An 18,667-nucleotide genomic window follows, 5' to 3' on the forward strand; every position below is an offset into this window, starting at 1 on the left:
TGTTTATTACACAAAGAAAAAAGTAAATAACTATCCTATATATTCTAAAAAAATATAAATACTTCACTATTCTATCATCTTTGCATAAAACAATTCATGATTATGAACAGTATTATTACCACCTCACTTCTGAAGTAGCAGTGGAGTCACTACAAAGCATTATGGAAAGTAGAGGAGCCTATCACACAAAAAGGAATGAGATTGCTTCTATCTGTTTCCATCCACTCCTCAGTCCCTGCCCACTAATCCTCTGTGATTCTAAGATTACCTAGCTAGGCATTCTTTTATTTTGCTTACTATATAATTTTCTTATTTCCTGAGCATTTTCATTTTGCCCCTCCAGATCCAACCTCTAGTCTTCCTGTTCATGGGTGTTAGATGCTTCCTGCTATTGGTGGTGCCTGCTCTTCTCTCTCCTGCTCATTCCCTTTTAAACAGTCCTTTCATTAAACTCTCATCCTTTATGCCTTTGACTGTGGCATTGATTTCCATAAGGAATCTAACAAATATATCTGTGTATGTGCCTTTCACCTAGAGAACTACGTTCCCTGAGGATGACCTAATTAAATTTGTATTTCATAGCTTAGCACAGTGCCTGATGCAGTGAAAGGTTGAATGAATAATTTTACTTCCCCATACATTAAATTTCAGTCTTCATTACTTATTTTTGTTATTGTTACAGATTCAGTACATAATGACTAGAAGCATTTCAGTGTCTGTCAGAGTATCCTGAAATTTCATTTGAAATGTGAGAGTGGAGAATTGGTTTTCTCTTTGTGCAGTAGCTATACATTATACAGTCAGAACAATAAACCAAACCTCCAGACAATTACAATGCCCTTTGTTTGTGGTGCTTATCTCACATAAAGTCTCCTGAAGACCACTTGGGGTTAAATAAAAAGTTGATAAAATTTGTGGAGGAGTGAGGAACTATGCTTCATCTTATACAACTAGAGCATTGGATTTGCCATCATATTAAGGTGTAATGGAGGAAGCCAAGAGGGAGCAACTGAATATTACAGTGAGAAAGAGAAAGGAAAACCCAATACCCATAGCACAAACAGAGAGATAATGGGAGGATAAAAATTGACATCGACATATTGTCTTTTAAATTTGAAACATACTATTTTGTCCATTCTGTTTCTCATTGACATGAGGCCTGGATTGCTGGAGTTAGATCATGTAGTGTGCTCATGTAAATGCTTTAGCTTGATGACTTTTGCTGAATATGGCTTTTTCAGAGAGGTACCAACTAGAGGAAAAATAAATATAAAGACGAGTATCTCTATAAAAGATTATAGTGGACCTTTGAACTGAAGACACAGATGGGAAAATATAGTTCTCAGTACTCCTAAGAAGTCATTTTTCCCCTCGCTGGTGATAACCATAAATAACTTATTAAGTGGATAACACCATTAAATTTCAATAGCAGTTCACCTGGAGAAATTTCCTAGAAAATGATAAAGGTGATTGGTACAATGGGGCTTAATTTGAAGGCAGGGATACATTTAGCATTAGAGAAAAATCATTCTCTGTGTTTGGTCTGAGGAAGACTAAGGAAAACAAGAAAATAATTCAATAAACATAATCTTTTTACCCTGTCCTAGCAGGGGTAGGGATGAGAGGATGGGAGGTAGATCAGAGTTCAGGCCCTTAAGTGCCACTACCTTGAAAGAACCTGTGGCATAGGAAGTACTTCTCAACAACAGTACAGGTAATTCATAACAGAGTCTAGAACATTCTGTATACAAATTGAAGAAAGGACTAGGTTAATCCATAGCTTAATTTGTTCTCATGGTATATAGAAACTTATGAATAACAAAAAGCAGCATGGAGTTGAACCATGCAGCTTATTTTTCTCTCTTTTCGTCCTTTCCCCTCTACCCCTAGCTTTTTATTGTTATTTAAAAATGCTGTAATACTTCATATGGTGCTCAGCTTTCAGGAATTAGAGAATATTTCCTCTAGCTAATATAACACCTGTATATTCTCCCAGATTCTAGCCAGGTCTGATAGACTCATAGATTGTGTTTGCATCTCCTGGAAGAGGCAGAACACACAGTTCTTATTGAGGGATCTGTTCATCAAAATATCTTACCACAACAGCATAGCTTTGTTTATAAATAGAAAATTGTTCATCTCAAATATTCAGTGTTCCTTTTGTTTCCTATGAAATAAAAGAATTTCTAATTCCGATATTCTGAAAAGCTAAATCAGCAATGTAGCAGCTCAGCTGCTTAAAGTGTAATATGTAACAAAATTACTATGTTAAAATAGAGATCTAATGATACCTTCCTTAATTTGATCACTGAAATGGCAAACCCCTTTCCAACATAACAGTTTCTATAGATACCACATGCTTATGATCAAAATTGCTTTTCTGAATGTGTTTTTCTCCCCTACTTGATTGTATTTTACATCTTCTTTCTGGCTGTAATTTACAATTAAACATAAGGAAAAATAGTGCAAGGCAAAATATACTCTACATCTGTTATACTGTTCAAATAAATACACAATCTGCACAAAACAGATTTCCTAGTGGGCAAATTGCAAATGACTGACTAGATAGAATCAAGACTTTTTTTAATGGCATTAGGGACCTACCAAGTGTTGCTGGAGGAATTTTCCATGTACTCTAGCCACCTACCAAACAGCGTGAATGTTCTGTCAAAAACATTTAAATTAAGCTGTTGTAATAATTGGTACCACACAAGATGGATTCTGGTTAAGAAGTAGGTTTTTATCTCTGAAGTATAAATAGTTCTCTGCTACAATACTGGTTTGAAAACATACAAACAACTTAGGGAAAGGAGTCTTTGAAACTGAAGGAAATTTTAAGTATAATTGACATACAAAGTTATGTTAGTTTCAGGTGTAAAACAGTGATTCAACAAGTTTATACATTATGTTACATTCACCACAAGTATTGCTACCATCTGGCATCATACAACCTATTATATTCCCTATGTATTACTTTTATTCCCATGACTTATTCATTCCATAATTAGAAGACTGTATCTTCCACTCCCCTTCACCCATTCCCTCACCCTCTCTCCTCTGGTAACCACCAGTTTGTTCTCTGTGTTCATAGGCCTGGTTCTGCTTTTTGTTTGTTTGCTTATTCATTTGTAAGGAAATGTTTTTTAAAAAATCAGTGGAAATAGCTGATACATCATTTTCTTCATAGCATTCAGTTAATTTTATTGTAGCTTTGTGATTTTTCCTATATATTAAACAATAAAAATAAATCAGACTTCTAATGAGGAATTTAAAAAATTATGCTATTTTCCATTAAACCAGCTTTGTGTTTAAAAATTTATGGTAATTTATTTTATTGTATTTTAGGTCATTTCCACCTAAACTATGAAAAAACTATGGCAAGGATTTTTATTGGTTCTTAGAATTTTGAGCATCCCAGTGTTTACTAAAATTTCAGAATATTCTTCATCTCTTTCTCTGAATGTTATGTAGACATTATCAGTTCTTTAAGGTGATTCTGTATTGCTGCTATATAACCCCTGCATAAATCAGAGCGGGTGCACATACATACAAACACACCAAACAAAACTTTGGCAGTCTGCAAATGGTGCTTAACAGTTTTTGGAGACTTGGAAGAAAAAAATAAGATCAATGACAGCAAAAACTGATCAGTACTATTTTGGCAGTATCTCTCCATATATTGTGTATAAAAACTGCCTCAATGGTATTAACATAATTCTTTGATTTGAGACACAATTAGCTAGAGGATCCATTTGTAACAATATATTTTTTATATTCTGTGTACCTTCAGGATAACTTCCATCATCATAAATATAAATTTGTTTTTATAATAGCATATTAGCTAATTATTTTTGTATTTTGGATTCTTCAAATCTAGGAAATCAAGATTTCCTAACATTCAATTATAAAATATGTTACATTTGAAGACACACTTCCAAGAAATAGTAAATTAAATTGTGCTCCCAAATTGCTCCTATACATAACACTAAATTATGTTATGTAAATTCATAACATTTAGACTTCATTTTTCTCATATAAGATAATTTTTCCTCATTCAGGTAAAAGATACAATGATTTGACTATCAATATATATTTCACATTCAAAAGTTGAACTTTTTGGGGTACCTGGGTGGCTCAGTAGGTTAAGCATCTCACATGGGCTCAGGTCATGATTGCATAGTTTGTGAATTCAAGACCCACATTGGTCTCTCTGCTGTCAGTGTAGAGCCTGCTTTGTACCCTCTCTCCCGCTCTCTCCCTGCCCCTCCCCCACTTGTGCTCTGTCTCTTCTCTCTCTCTCTCTCTCAAAAATAAATAAACATTAAAAAAAGTGTTATAAAAAATTTTGAACTTTTTGTAGTTTAGAATCCATATTCACTAATCAACACACCATTAATAAAGATCCTTCATCTTTGTCATTGTTTTTCAATTGTGTTTTAAAAATCACTTTTTAAAACTATTAATTGTGTAAATATTCCATCATAAATCAATGCTTTAAAATCACTATTTGAAATAAATTACCTTTTCCAGTAACCAACCATGTCACAAAGGCCAGTTGAGTCATTTCTACTCCTATTATTCTGTCACATCTAATTTGAAATAAAGCAGTTTCACAGTGTATATTGTGTTAGAGTGAACACAAGAACTTGCTGAACTCTGTTGAACCTATGGAGAAGGAATAAAAGAATAAACAGTCTTATTATGGTGAAACTATAGGGATTAATATATTTACTTCAAAATTATATTTAACAACCATGTGATACTAAGAACTCAAATGATTCCTTTTTAAAAGCAAGGACCAAGATACCACAGAGCTGATGGATTTATACAGTACTGCCAAGCATTAATTATACTGCAGAGACCATAACACCCATCATCTGGGCTGTTCAGTGGATGCCTGCTAGCAAGGTGTTGAACAGATCTACCTCCTACAGTTTAAACACCCAAACATAGATTCTGATATGCTTGTCGGAGATAAAAGAAATATATTCACCAATGAATTAACTGAACTCCAGAAAGTTACCAACCATTGCCTTATCATTCATTTCTTTTTTTCTTTTCTTCCCTGGCTTCTCAATACAATGAAAAAACACAACCAAGAAATTTTGAATAGGGAAAAGCATCAAAGTTATAATTAAAGTAGTTGATTACTTTTCAAATGGTGACACTCCACTTTTTATTTCTATCATTTTTCTCTATAGTGCACAAAAATATGAAAAATGTGAACTCTATTCCCTTTCCCTTCTTCCTCATCCCCAAAATATTAAGTGTAGTTGTTGTATTGTGAATTACCACATCCCAACCAAGGTAATAACACATTAGTTTACAAAATCATTTATAGAAATGGGTGGTTAGGGATAGCTTTGCCTGGTAGGCTCTCTTATAGGACCTTCATGTTATCCAGACTTTAACCTTAGGATAGATGATAACAGAAATAATATCCATATATTCCAAGACTAAGCAATCATTTTGTTTGACTTTACTGAGGAATAATTGACAATTATAATGGTATAAATTTAAAGCATATAACATGGTGACTTGTTACACATATAAATTGTAGAATGATTACTAAAATCACCTCACATAACTAATGTAGGTAATATTTTTGTGTGTGTGGTGAGTGTGTAAGATCTATTTTCAACAACTTTCAAGTATACGATACTGTATTAACTCTAGCCACCATGCCATACATTCAATTCTCAAAATATATTTTTCTGAAATAAGTAACTGAAATCTTGTGCCTTTTAACCTACATTACTCCATTGCCTCCTCCCTCCAGGCCCTAGTAAACATTCTCTTCTCTGTTTCTATAAAAGTGTTTCTTTTTTTTTTTTTTTATTTTTAGAGTCACCTATATGTGACACCATCCAGTATTTGTCTTTCTCTTTTTGTCTTATTTCACTTAGCATAATGTCCTCCAGATTCATCTGTGTCAAGATTCACCAACCTGGACCATAATATGAGGTCATTTGATTGTAAACGAATGAATTACAGGAACATGCAGTAATATCAGCCTGGTTTTAGGAAATCAGAACCCATCAAAATATCCCCATGCTGTCACTGGGAGTCCCAAAAGACTGCCATATGTGAGCCTTCAAAGGTTTAGCATCTAGTCAGAGACAGATGGGGAAAACAACCAAAGCGACATTGAAAGGGAAATCTAGAGGTGACAAACATTTTAAACAATTTTTAACAGATCGTTCAAAGCTGAAAACCCCTTTATTCTACTGCAAATATCTCTTCTCCATAACTCCTCTCTGGTCGACGTGGGTACTCCAGCCTGGACCAGCCCTGTGGCCACTGGTGTAGACAGAGCAGAAAACCTCAGATCAAGGCAGTAGTCTCATCAGGCTGAGGGCACATCTCCCTTTATTTTCTCCCATCTCCTCTCAACCACCCATCTCACCATAATTTTAATGAAGTTGATTTGAAGTCACAGTGTGGCTGCTGCCCCTGTATGGTGGTATCTCTTGTCAAAATCAGTCACCAAGTATTATTTGCCCTTTTCCTTATACCATGTTCTGTCTTCCTCTTGTCTAGCTACTGGTGACGCCTCAGTGCTGGTGCCATGAAAAGCCCACCATCCATGTTCACTATGAAAGTCTCTAATTTACTACTATCTGGACTCTAAGAAGAGATGTTGAGAAGGCCATGGTCTCCAGCTCTTACCCACATTTTGTTACATGGGCCTTAAAGTTACTATGCTTGGTCTAGAATTTCACAAAGTCTGTATGAAAAAGTTCCCATAAGTTTCTGTCTCTTTCAGTTCTAACCATAGAGATCTAACTTCTCTTTAGAATTTCTGAAAGAGATGAATATCAGCTATTTTTTACCCTCTCTCATAAGACTACCACTATTCCTTCTTCACAGTTAAGGCAGTTGATTTTTACTCATATATATAGTTGCAACCTATGCTGAGGAAAGAGAGTGAGGATTAAATTAAAAAGATGCCAACACTAAATATATGTGTCCTGAATAATTTGCATTTTTCAGATCTGTTCTGCACCCCTTTTCCTTCTTGGTCTGTGACTTTGAGACTAACCTTTGTGGGTTGAACCAACACATTCTCTTTTGAAGTTTTTAGTCAATGAGAAGCAAGGAGGAATGCAAGATCAGATTATCCATCCTGCTGGCTGCTTCTCAGACAGATCAGAGCAGTTGGCAGTATTGCTCCTACCCAGCGCATAGCTTCTATCACCTATCAGGTGGTCTTCTCCTGTATCTGTTTTCTCTGATTCTCAAGTAATTACTCCTCCTTGCCTTCAAGTTTAGAAGCCATAATGGATCTCCACTGTTACTAATGTTAGGGTTCTTTACTAACTCTTATTGGTTTCCTTGTAAACTCTTCTCAATTTCCTTGTTTAGATGTGGAATCGATTACTACCAAGGGTGATAATACAATCTGTTCTCTATCATGGTGACTTAAATGTGGCAGTACCTTAGAAAGAAAAAAATATAAAAATATCTAGATCAGTTGGGGAACCCGCCCCTACAATCACAGCTAAGGAGCTCAGTATGGATCCTCTGTAAATACTAGCTTCTCATTTTTTCCCATTTGCAAACATCCTTCTTTTCCTATCTTCAACATTCCTATCTTGGCTGATTAAGGCAAATATTAACTAGCTTAATTTAATGAATATTTTGTTTGTTTGTGAATCATTTAATAATGTGAAATGATTCATTTGAAATATCAGATTAGAGATTTTTTTTCTATATGGTGAGAAATTCATGTTCAAAAGCCTAAAAGATAGTTTTTGAGAAATTATTGTAAATAAAAACAGTCAACCTGGTTCTTCCCTGCATTGTGGAGAGCACTTAGTCCCTGAATATCCCCACCAAGAATACTCTTCAGAGATAATCACTGTGTGGTAAGTTAGGGACAAGGCACAATCACAAATTTTGATACATTTGTGATTTCTGAAAAAGACATGATATGAAAGAAAAGGCCACTAAGAACCATTGCTCCTTTTTGTGAGAGAATCCCCTTGGTGAGTACAATTCCCAAAGCATCCTGTAGGATTTAAAGCAATATTTCAGAAGTCTACTTAATGTATGTTAGATTGAATCATCTTCACTCTCACTGCTTCTCTGATCCTAAGCATAACTCTCCAAGGATTTCTTTACATGAAAACCCATTTCTCCAGACAATTTTACAGTATTTTACAAATTAAGTTATTGGAAAGCTTTAATAATATAGTTGAATATAATAGTTTTCAAGTGTCATTCATAATTCCACTGTCACAAATATAAATTATTAGGGTATTGTATTTGAAGTCATACTGTTCATGCAATTTTATTTTCAATTGTTTTGTAAATATTTTGTTATAAGCATTTGATCATATAGTTAGAAGTTTCAAAAAGATACTTTCATACTATATAATATTCTCTTATGTATAATTATATCATATAATTGTCATATACTATATATAAGTTATTATATATATATTGTGTATATATATATATATACACATATATACATATATATAGTATATGTATATATGTACTATAAAGTGCTGAATGATTCCCGGTTAGATATTTAGGTTTTCAGTTACTAATTATATTTTAGATTATTTTATTATTGGTTTCTTGAAAGCATGACTCCTAGGAGTCAGACAATAGACATGTTTTTAACTCTTGGTATTTACTGTAAATTCCATTCCAGTATCATTATTTACACTTCTCACCAAGAAGACAGATGTTTCTTTTTTGTATAATTTTTAAAAATATTTATTTATTCCTGAGAAGGGGAGGGAGAAAAAGTGGGAGGGTAGTAGGGAGGGAGGGGGAGGGGGAGAGGGAGAGGGAGAGAGAGAGAGAGAGAGAGAGAGAGAGAGAACACAAGTGGGGGAGGGGCAGAGAGAGAGGGAAACACAGAATCTGTAGCAGGCTCCAGGCTCTGAGCTGTCAGCACAGAGCCTGGTGGGGCTCAAACTCACCAACTGCAAGATCATGACCTGAGCCAAAGTCGGATGCTTAACCTACTGAACTACCCATGCTCCCAACACACTGCCCCATTTCTTAATTCTACATCTTGGGCAGTTTACATAGTAAGCATCCAATGTAGATATACACATTTGGTATTAGATAAGTTTCAAAGCATTTGTATTGAGAAACTCTGAAAAAATACTGTCTCGAATATTGTTTTTAAGGTTATTCTTGTGCCACTTATGAAAATATGAAAAATTTTATCTATTATGTATCTTGCTCTTGAATATGTATCATTTATTCTGAGTCTTGTGATTTTCTGCCACCAGCATAAATTAATAATACTTTAATTGCCTCGACAAAACAACTTCTTGGGAAATCTAAGTTTTATATCTTCATGTATATCACTAATTTTAAGAAAAAAGAAAACTGAAAATCTTTTATTTCATCTGAAGTGTTATAAAATATGTTTGTCAGGTTTAAAAATTTCAGAGGATCCTTAAAATATGACAGTACAAAGACTAACTCATACTTTAAATGCTATCTCTAATTTCATTTCCATTATAGTTTCGCTCCTAAAGGTTGAAGTATACAAAAATATATATTGAAAGCATTTTATCTTCATAAACTTAAGACATTCACTCAAGCCATTCTGCAAAACAATTTTCAGTTTCTGACCTTCTGGTTGGTCTGTTAACATCCAGGACATCCAAGCATGTTGCCATATGTTACAACAACCTGCTTCCGAAAATGTGATACATGGTGCCTGGCTTTATTCACCCTAATGGCAAATGAAGGTCCGGAACACCGCTTTCATTAAAAAGGAAATGGTAATAAGAAATTTGCAAACTGTGTCCCTCACTGCAGAATCATTTCCAAAGCCATTTTATTCATTTATTTGTGTTTCCTAATCAGACTTATCCTCTGACATCTTAAGCCTAAGTCAGGGCTCTCTTGATGAGAAAAAGTTGTTTCTCTGCTCACATGTGAGAAGAATAAATTGTAGGCGAATGTGAATTGCCATTGCCTGGGACAGAAATACGGTGTCAGGAAGTTCCTGTTTAACTTCCCTGTTCAATATTTAGTGGCACACTGGGAAGTCAAAGCCAGAAATTCAAGGAGCCAGCTGGCACTGTAGAGAACAATTTGGCCTTGGAACTTCCCCTTTGTGAGGATGAAATGAGACAAGCATGAAACTCCTTAAAAAAGATTAAAATGTTATAGACAAATGAAAGGTATTAATAGTTGGGTCAAATTAATTTGGGGGACAAAAGAGCCTCTTTTCCTTGCATTTCAAGATAGTGCTGGGAGTACAACTGAGCCGCAAAATGGACCTTTAAAAGGCTTTAACATAATTGCTGGAAAAAACAAGCTCAGTGGCTTTTTTAATGCCTTTTGAAGGCATACAAGAGACATAAATAATGGGATCCAGATCAGCAACTATATAGGACCAAACAAAGTGTAAAGCTCATAGGCCACAAATTGATTTGCTTTGTGTGCTTTAAACAAAACTGCTTTTTAGAAGTATAGTTGTAGTGATCGCTTTATGAGGGAAACTACTGTGTGTGTGTCATTCCTTATGGTGTCTCCAGGACCTTAAGAAGGGCCTGGCATAAAAAAAATATTCTTTTGAATTCGTAAATGTAAATTTTATGTAAATGTAAAATGTAAATGTATTTTGTCTAAATGTCCTCTAATTACCAGACCTTTTTAACAAATTACCCTTAAGATCATTACTCTCACCACTGTTGTCTTAAAGCAGAACCACAGAATTCAGAAAGGTGAGCTAACAGTCGAGATAAGCAGAATATACCCCTACCACTGACCTCAAAATGATGTTCCTATTTATCTAAAGATATTCTTGTCTTTGCCATTCCTGAGCTCATACAACCAACGTCAAGTCCATCTGCCTTGTCATGATATCTCAAAGGATCAATACTTTTCAAGTTTTTATAATACTTCCCTGCTAAATTGAGTTTTTTAGTAGCTATTCATATCACATACAGTAAAACCTTAGATTGTGAGTAACTTGTTCTGTGGGTGTTCTGCAAGATGAGCAAACATTTCTAATAAATTTTAATTTGATAAATGAGCAATCTCTTGCAACATGAGTAGTACATGATGCCAAACATCACATGATCACAACTGAGCCAATGGTTCTTCTCTCTCTCTCTCTCTCTCACTATGGGATTGTGGGTGATGGTCAATGCAATGTCACATTTCCACAAAATCCTTAAAAGGAGGCAAAGCAAGTGTTATTGGATAGGTTCTTATTATAATTTCAGGAAAAGAAAAAGATTCAATTGAGCCAATAGATAGCAGTGATTCCATTAGTGACAGTGAAAGTTGTCCTACATAATAACACTCATCTCTCTTGTCTTCCTCACACCAGCCACGAAGGTTTTCAAAGGTAAATGCAGGTTAATTTATTTTTCTTTATATTTTGCATTTTCTTTATTATTTTGTATTATATTACAGTATTATAATTATTTTTATATGAATATTTTTGAGTTGTGGAACAAATCATCTGAGTTTCCATTATTTCTTATGGGGAAATTCACTTTGATATACAAGTGCTTTGGATTACAAGCATGTTTTTTGGAATGAATTGTGTTCACAAACCATGGTTTTTCTGTTATTTCTCTCATGCATATTCTTTTAATTTTTTATCTCTTACACTGCCTAGGTTTTACTTTAATAAGTACTGAAATAGCTCAGTGAAGCTGGCTTATTATGTGGTCATTACAGACAGGACATTTTGGGCTTATCCTTCCACTGAAATATTCCTACATTGCTGATAAAGAGCAAAAGGGCAAAGCTCAAAAGATGGAATAAGTACATGTTCCCTTGGGATTATCCATGGAGGCCACTTGGTGGAAGTCAGAGTTCCCATGGACTTGACACCAGTGCAGTTAACTGACCAATGAGAATTCTGGTCCAACCTGCCTTCTGGGTGCGGAAATAATGCAGTTTTTCTCTTAACTCTTTCACCCATAGTTCCTAGTCATGATCTTTTCTTACCAAATCACTTACCTGGCTTATTAGCTGTATAAATTTCCTAGAGACACTATAATGAATTGCCACACATTTGATGGCTTAAAACAACAGAAATTTATCGCATCGTAAGTTTTGAAGGCCAAAAATCTACAATCAAAGGGTTAGCAGGGTCACAATCCCTCTGAACTTTCTTGGGGAGAATTCTCCCCTGCCTCTTTCAGCTACTGGTGGTTCCATGTGTCCTTGGCTTGTGTCTCCATCACTACAATTTCTGCCTACATCTTTACATGACCTTTTCCTCTGTATCTCCTTCTCTTCTTATAAATACTTTGTCATTAGATTTAAGGACCACTGTAATCCAGGATGATTACAACTTCAAAAATTTCTTTTCCAAAAACAGCCAGATTCACAGATTCTGGGTCATAAACATATCTTTTGGGGGATTACAACTGAACCCACTAGCTGACAGATTCGGGAAGACTAATATTCAGGATCCTCAATGGATCCCTCTTCCACAGCTGCTCTGTGTTCCAACTTTCCCCTCACTGTACCAAAAGCTGTATTTGTTCTCTTCCCTCATAGTAACCTTTGTGAAAAAGTTTCAATAGAGCATTTATTTGGAGTCCGAATAATAAGCAATTGAAAACTCGACCCTAGAGAAATAGAGGCCTAGAGAGTCACAGAATAAACTCCTCTGAATCTCCTCCCTTGTGAGTAACACAATGAAGTTGACATTCAGTCAAGGGCTGAATAACTGCTCTCCCATTTAAAAAAAAAAAGAGAGAGAGTCAAAATAAGTCAAAGGTGGTGATATTTAACACATTCATATGTATATTTTTTAATATTGAAAGATTATAGCCTGCTAGGTATACAGACATAAAACTTAGTATGAGCTTCCTGTATTTGGGTGTTTCATTTTACTATGTAGCCAGAATACATACATAATTTAAATCATAATAAAACTAAAGCTAAATAGAAAAAATAAATAGCTAAATAATAAAGCTAAATAGAAAAAATTCAAATTTTGGCACAAATTGAAAGTGACAGATGATTATTTTCTGCAACCAAATCACCACTGGTGAGAGAAATGTGATTGTTGATTAGTGAATGTAGATTCTTCAGGGTGTAAGATATTGAGAACTGTGTGTTGGGGATTATCTCACTATTGTCTCCATCCAAATGAGTGCCCCATCTTTTTCATATGCTGGGCAATACTGGCATTTGGTCTTTCCTTCATGCAAACTCTGTTCCTTTCTCCTTATTAGAATAACAAAAGGGGTACTACTGGATGCTAATATGATTTTAAAAATCAATTAAGAATTGGGAAAGATGGGCATGTGGGTGGCTCAGTTGGTTAAGCATACAACTCTTGATTTCAGCTTAGGTCATGATCTTGTGGTTCCTGAGATTGAGCACCATGTCAGGCTCTGTGCTGACAGTGCAGAGCCAGCTTGGGATTCTCTCTCTCCCTCTCTCTGACCCTCCCCCACTCATATGCATGCTCTCTCTCTCAAAATAAATAAACGCTTAAAAATTTGGGAAAGAGTGTAAACTATTAAGTAAATCATGCAATTAATGTTCAAGACCAACAAACTTAGTACTTTCAAGTTTAGGATCAGCGGGGGGGCAGGGCAAGTATGTTGCTTCATTTGCATTCAAATGGGGATGACAGAGTCTGGGAAGACTCTGTATTATTTAATCTTGCATAATTTAACTCAATACTAAGGCTTCTAGGGAGTCACTTTTACATTAAAAAAAGGTCTTGTTTTAGTCTTAGGATTATGGACTGAAATTATTTTCTCTCTGGTTGAATTTGAAACAAACCAGGTACTATGTGTTGCTTATTGGAGGGAGAAAAGTGACATCTGTAAAGTCGTATTACTCACTTGATTCAACTAGCTCTATGACTGATCCTTAGAGAGATAAGGGACATTTTTATTGACCCTCAAACAACTGTTTACAGATTGGAGACAGTCTGATTTTGATATACTGCTCCTAACTACATCACTGTCATTTAAATAAAATATACATTATTGCACACAGAAATTAATACAAGAGGAGAATTTTGTTTCATGCTTAGTTTAGACACTTATAAAGTATATAGTTATAGTTCTGCAAGTATCTAGAATAGGCAAGTAAAGAAAATTTAGGTCTTAGTTATCTAACATGTCATTGTGTTATGGATTGGATTGTGTCTCCCTAAAATTCATATTTTGAAGCTCCAACCACCAATGTGACTGTATTTCAAAATAGGGACTTTATGGATGTATTTAAGGTTCAGTGAAATCATTGAATTAGATAGAACCAAAGTCCTTATAAGAAGAGAAAGAGACTCCAAAGGTCTGTCTCTACATGATCATAGAGGAAAGGCCATGTGAGGATACAGCAGGAAGGCAACTATCTAGAAGTCAGGAAGAGAGCTCTGATCAGAAGCTGAATTAGCTGGCACCTTGATCATGGATTTCTAGTCTCTATAACAGTGAGAAAATAAATGTCTGGTTGTTTAAACCACCTAGTCTGTGGTATTTTGTTATGGTAGCCCGAGCAGACTCATACACAGCGCAAAGTTTGATTGGTATGCATTATCCTATATAATTACCTTACTTTGTACTTTGCTGTCCACCTCTAGTTATAACCATAATGTCAACGTCTGATGGAAATGATTTCATCTGTGACTTTGCTGAGACACAGTTAAAGCATTTCATTTTGCAGAGTGTGGGAAATGATTTTGAGTTTAATCCAGTTCTTAAAAGACAAAAGTTGGCATCACAAAAACTCCCATCATCACTGGCACTAATTAGTCTCCTTCCTGACAGCTGAAGTAGGTATGACTAGGGCTGAATATTAATCCAAGATGGAAACAAAAAACGTTCTTTCCCTCAGAGTTGATCTTTCTTTCTCACGGTTGAGATAGATTTCCTCAGAAGCCCAGGGAAACTTATTCTTTGTCCTTCTGGTTTTTCTGACCAATTAGAGTATTTTATTCTTCTGTCATTATGACATATTCGATTTCAAGAAAATATCATAGCAGAGTTATAAAAAAAACTTGTGATTCCTATATAAAAAGTGATGCAAAACTGTAATTTATCTTGAAAACTAAAACACCTGAGTAATACGAAACATTTTTTTTCAAATTAGAAAATGCATACAATGTTTATTCCTTACATCTTCAAAATGAGTTTAAAAAATACTAAAATGGCTTTACTTTATTGCAAAGAATGGATCAAAGTATTCATGAAATCCATTAATCACTGAAAGTTCAAATCACTTGACCATCAGGTGGGTCTTTTCTTTCTATTTAGCTTACTTAGCACTTCCACTTTGTACTTTGAATTTGCAAAGTGCTTATCAGCCTTATTAGTTAACCCTTGTAATGTGTCCATGAAGTAGATGGATGGCAAGCATTAGTGTGACATACATTAGTGTACTCCTTTGAGAGATGCTAGCAATGAAGCACATGGAGGTTAAATGATTGCTACACAATTGCCCATCAAGTCTAAAGAAAAAAGTCTTGGTCTCAATTTCCTACTTTCTAACCTTTAGCAATAACAAGGATAAAACTAAATGTAAGATCATCCACAAGAATCTAATGTGTATTCTCCTTTAAAAATGAAAGCTCTCAAAGGCATTTTCTTAGGGTACTGAAAATCTATCCATTGAGCAACTATATTAGATATATATTTCTTTGTCACTTCCCCATTTAAGATGGGATCATCTTAAAAGGCTATGACATAAATTGTTGTGGAAAAGATCGATTAGTTTAAAAGCTTTTTCCTTTTAACAGATCAGATAGTCATTATATTTCACCCTTTTGCGTGTGATTTTCATTGAGCCATTTTAATCATTTACTCATTTGAAAAAATTTCACCAAAACCAAGAGGTTCTACAAATCTATTTATCACCTCTGGCTTTCCTTGCTAATCACTGGGCTTGAACTTCTGGGAATTGGGGACAACTGCCTGACTATGGAATCCATTTCTTTAGAAGATGTTTTTTTTTTTTTTTTTTAAGAGCTCTTCATTTCTCTTCATGAGTCAGACTATCTCATTTATAATCCTTTCTCTCATTTGAGAACATCATTAGGGAATGTTTATGAGAAATGAAAGAAGGATATGTTTTGAACCCCAGGGTAAAAAGAAAGAGATTATCATCAGCTTAATGGGAAGAATAAATGGTTCACTTCTTTTGACATATAAGTCATTTAATTTCACATTTTCCCCAGTATTTTACCCCTTTTGTTATTTTACACCTGCTTGACACCTTTATTTGGAAATGGATCCAGAGAAAACAATATCCATGGTAAAATTCATGGTATTTCATTGGCTCTTTTATGACATAAATGACAAACTGATGGGAAATAAAGCTAAAAGGAGTTTGATACAATGAAATTCATAGATATGAATTATTCACCTCTCTTAATCCCAAACTTGGAAATTGTAGCATACTGAAACAGTTGGAGAGTATGATAAAATAATGACTGATATTTGTATAAGTTTTTGCAATTGACAAAGTACTACTGCATTCAGTATTTAATTTGATCCTTCCACTAACTTTGAGAAGTTGTTATTATATATCATATTTTCTCTTTGAAGAAAATATAGCCCAAAGAACTAGACTTGTCCAAGTCACATGGATGATAACTTAAAAGTCCTAAAGCCAGGACATGAACCTTTTGATACCAAGTCCAAAGGAATTATCCTTAGTATTTCATATCACTATTTTATACTGTGGATCTATGGAGAATATTCACAAATAAATCTTGGAGTATGTGCAATAACACCTGTTACACCTAAAACAATAAATATGAAAGTTATGACTGAGAAAATGCCAATAAAAATCTTGATAAATGTTTCTCATATCAACCCAATAGGATGTAGACCAAAATATCTTACATTTGCAATAAACTGTTGAGGATTTTCAACAATTCTCTTATCTGCAATTAACCAAGTGGGTGGTTTCCAAATGAAAATTGATCCAGAAACGTTTCATGTGATTATTGCACAAGAGCTAAAATTACATTAAAAAGCTCCAAAGTATATCTATTCCAAAGTACTTGAGTATAAATTCAGTACCTGTCCACATGTCTAGTAATCCTGTTATATAGCCTAAAATTTTTTTGGTACTTCACATATCTCCCTAATGGGCCATTAACGAGAGTTAATGTGCTTCCAAAAGGACCCATCCCATGACCAATAAATTCTGCTTTATGAAACTATGCCTTTATGAAACCAAATCTCCAATGGCAATTTGTTGCCTACAGAATTGTCTAACCTTTTTACCCTGACATTGAAGGTCCATCAAGCCTGGTCCCAGTTTCCATCTCCAGCTTTCCCATAACTACCCATATTCATGAATCTACTGTTATTGTTCAACCCATCTCCTTCTCCTTCTTCAGATTTGTTCTGTGCTCTTTTAATTGGGCATCTAAAATATTTCACCCTTTTTTCTTGTGTATCAAAATCCTATTCAATTATTCCTATCCAACTTAAGATAGGATCCCTACAAAACCTTGTCTCTATTTTGAATTCCAGCTTTTAGGACATGTAATGTTATTTTGACATTTAAACTACATGGCCATTCTTGCATCATATTAGATATTTTTAAATTACTGGGTTCATTTCAGTTATGCACACTTCCACTGTTTAAGTGAATCGGTATGATCAAACATAATATTTACTAACAGCCATTCAATGTTAGGTCCAGACAACAGTTAAGCACTTTAAATACATTTCTTTGCTTAAAACAACAACCTAGAAGTTGGAAATGTTATTATTCCTATTTCATTAGTGAGAACCCTTAGACATAGAAAGATTAAGTTCCACAGCCAGTGTTACAGTTGTAAGATAATTAGCAAGAGAATATTTTGAAACCAGGCATTTTGGGGGCATCTGGGTGGCTCAGTGGCTTATGTATCTAACTCTTAATTTCAGCTCAGGTCATGATCTCATGGTTTGTGGGATCGAGCCCTGCATCACACTTTGTGAGAACAGCATGGAGCCTGCTTGGGATTCTTTCTCTGCCTGTATCCCGCTCGTGTGTGCATGCACTTATACTCTCCCTGTCTCAAAATAAATACATAAACTTCAAAATATTTATAAACAAACAAAATATTTATGAACAAAAAAACGGCATTTTTGACTTTAGAACTTAATTTTATCTTACCATACAACCTATATCAAGATTATAATTGATGATGGAAGTTATGAATTAAAATTATTTATATCCTAAATAGAGTGTTATATTCTGGATTGAATTCTAGAAGAGAAGAAGGACATCAGTAGAAACTAATGAAATCCAAATAAAGTCTCTGATTTAGCTAAAAGTAACGAACCAAGGTTAATTTCTTAGTTTTGATAAAAGCACCATTGTTATAAAACATGTCGACATTAGCACAAGCTGGGTATACAAGAAGTCTCTGCATATTGTCATACCTTTTATATCTTCTCATAATTGATGTTCTAGTTATATCATCTCACCTATGTAACTTTCTACTCTTCTGTAGCCTCATGATATTATCTTTACCTCTTTAAATGGAATGTCTTGTTTATATCTGTGTGTGTGTATGTGTGTGTGTGTGTGTGTGTGTGTGTGTGTGTGTGACTACTTATTTTTGTTTCCTTCAACTTTGTTAACTTTAGGATGGTAGGCACCATGCCTCATAAATTGTTTGATTCCTCCCTAAATTTTGCTAAAGTATCTTATACATAATGACAGTATAAATAAAATAGGTTAGATTAATTCCAGT

General features: G+C 34.6%; 1 long non-coding RNA gene across 1 annotated transcript in view; it reads right to left on the reverse strand.

Moving 5' to 3' along the window:
- Positions 1–4,521: 4,521 nt before the first annotated feature.
- Positions 4,522–18,667, reverse strand: part of LOC125173209 (uncharacterized) — a 47,843-nt gene continuing 33,697 nt past the window's right edge. The window contains exon 2 of the long non-coding RNA XR_007154966.1: positions 4,522–4,665. This is a non-coding gene — a long non-coding RNA (uncharacterized LOC125173209). The remainder of the gene's footprint in view (positions 4,666–18,667) is intronic.

Source organism: Prionailurus viverrinus, chromosome C1 (genome assembly GCF_022837055.1).
Source record: "Prionailurus viverrinus isolate Anna chromosome C1, UM_Priviv_1.0, whole genome shotgun sequence".
Lineage (NCBI taxonomy): Eukaryota > Metazoa > Chordata > Mammalia > Carnivora > Felidae > Prionailurus > Prionailurus viverrinus.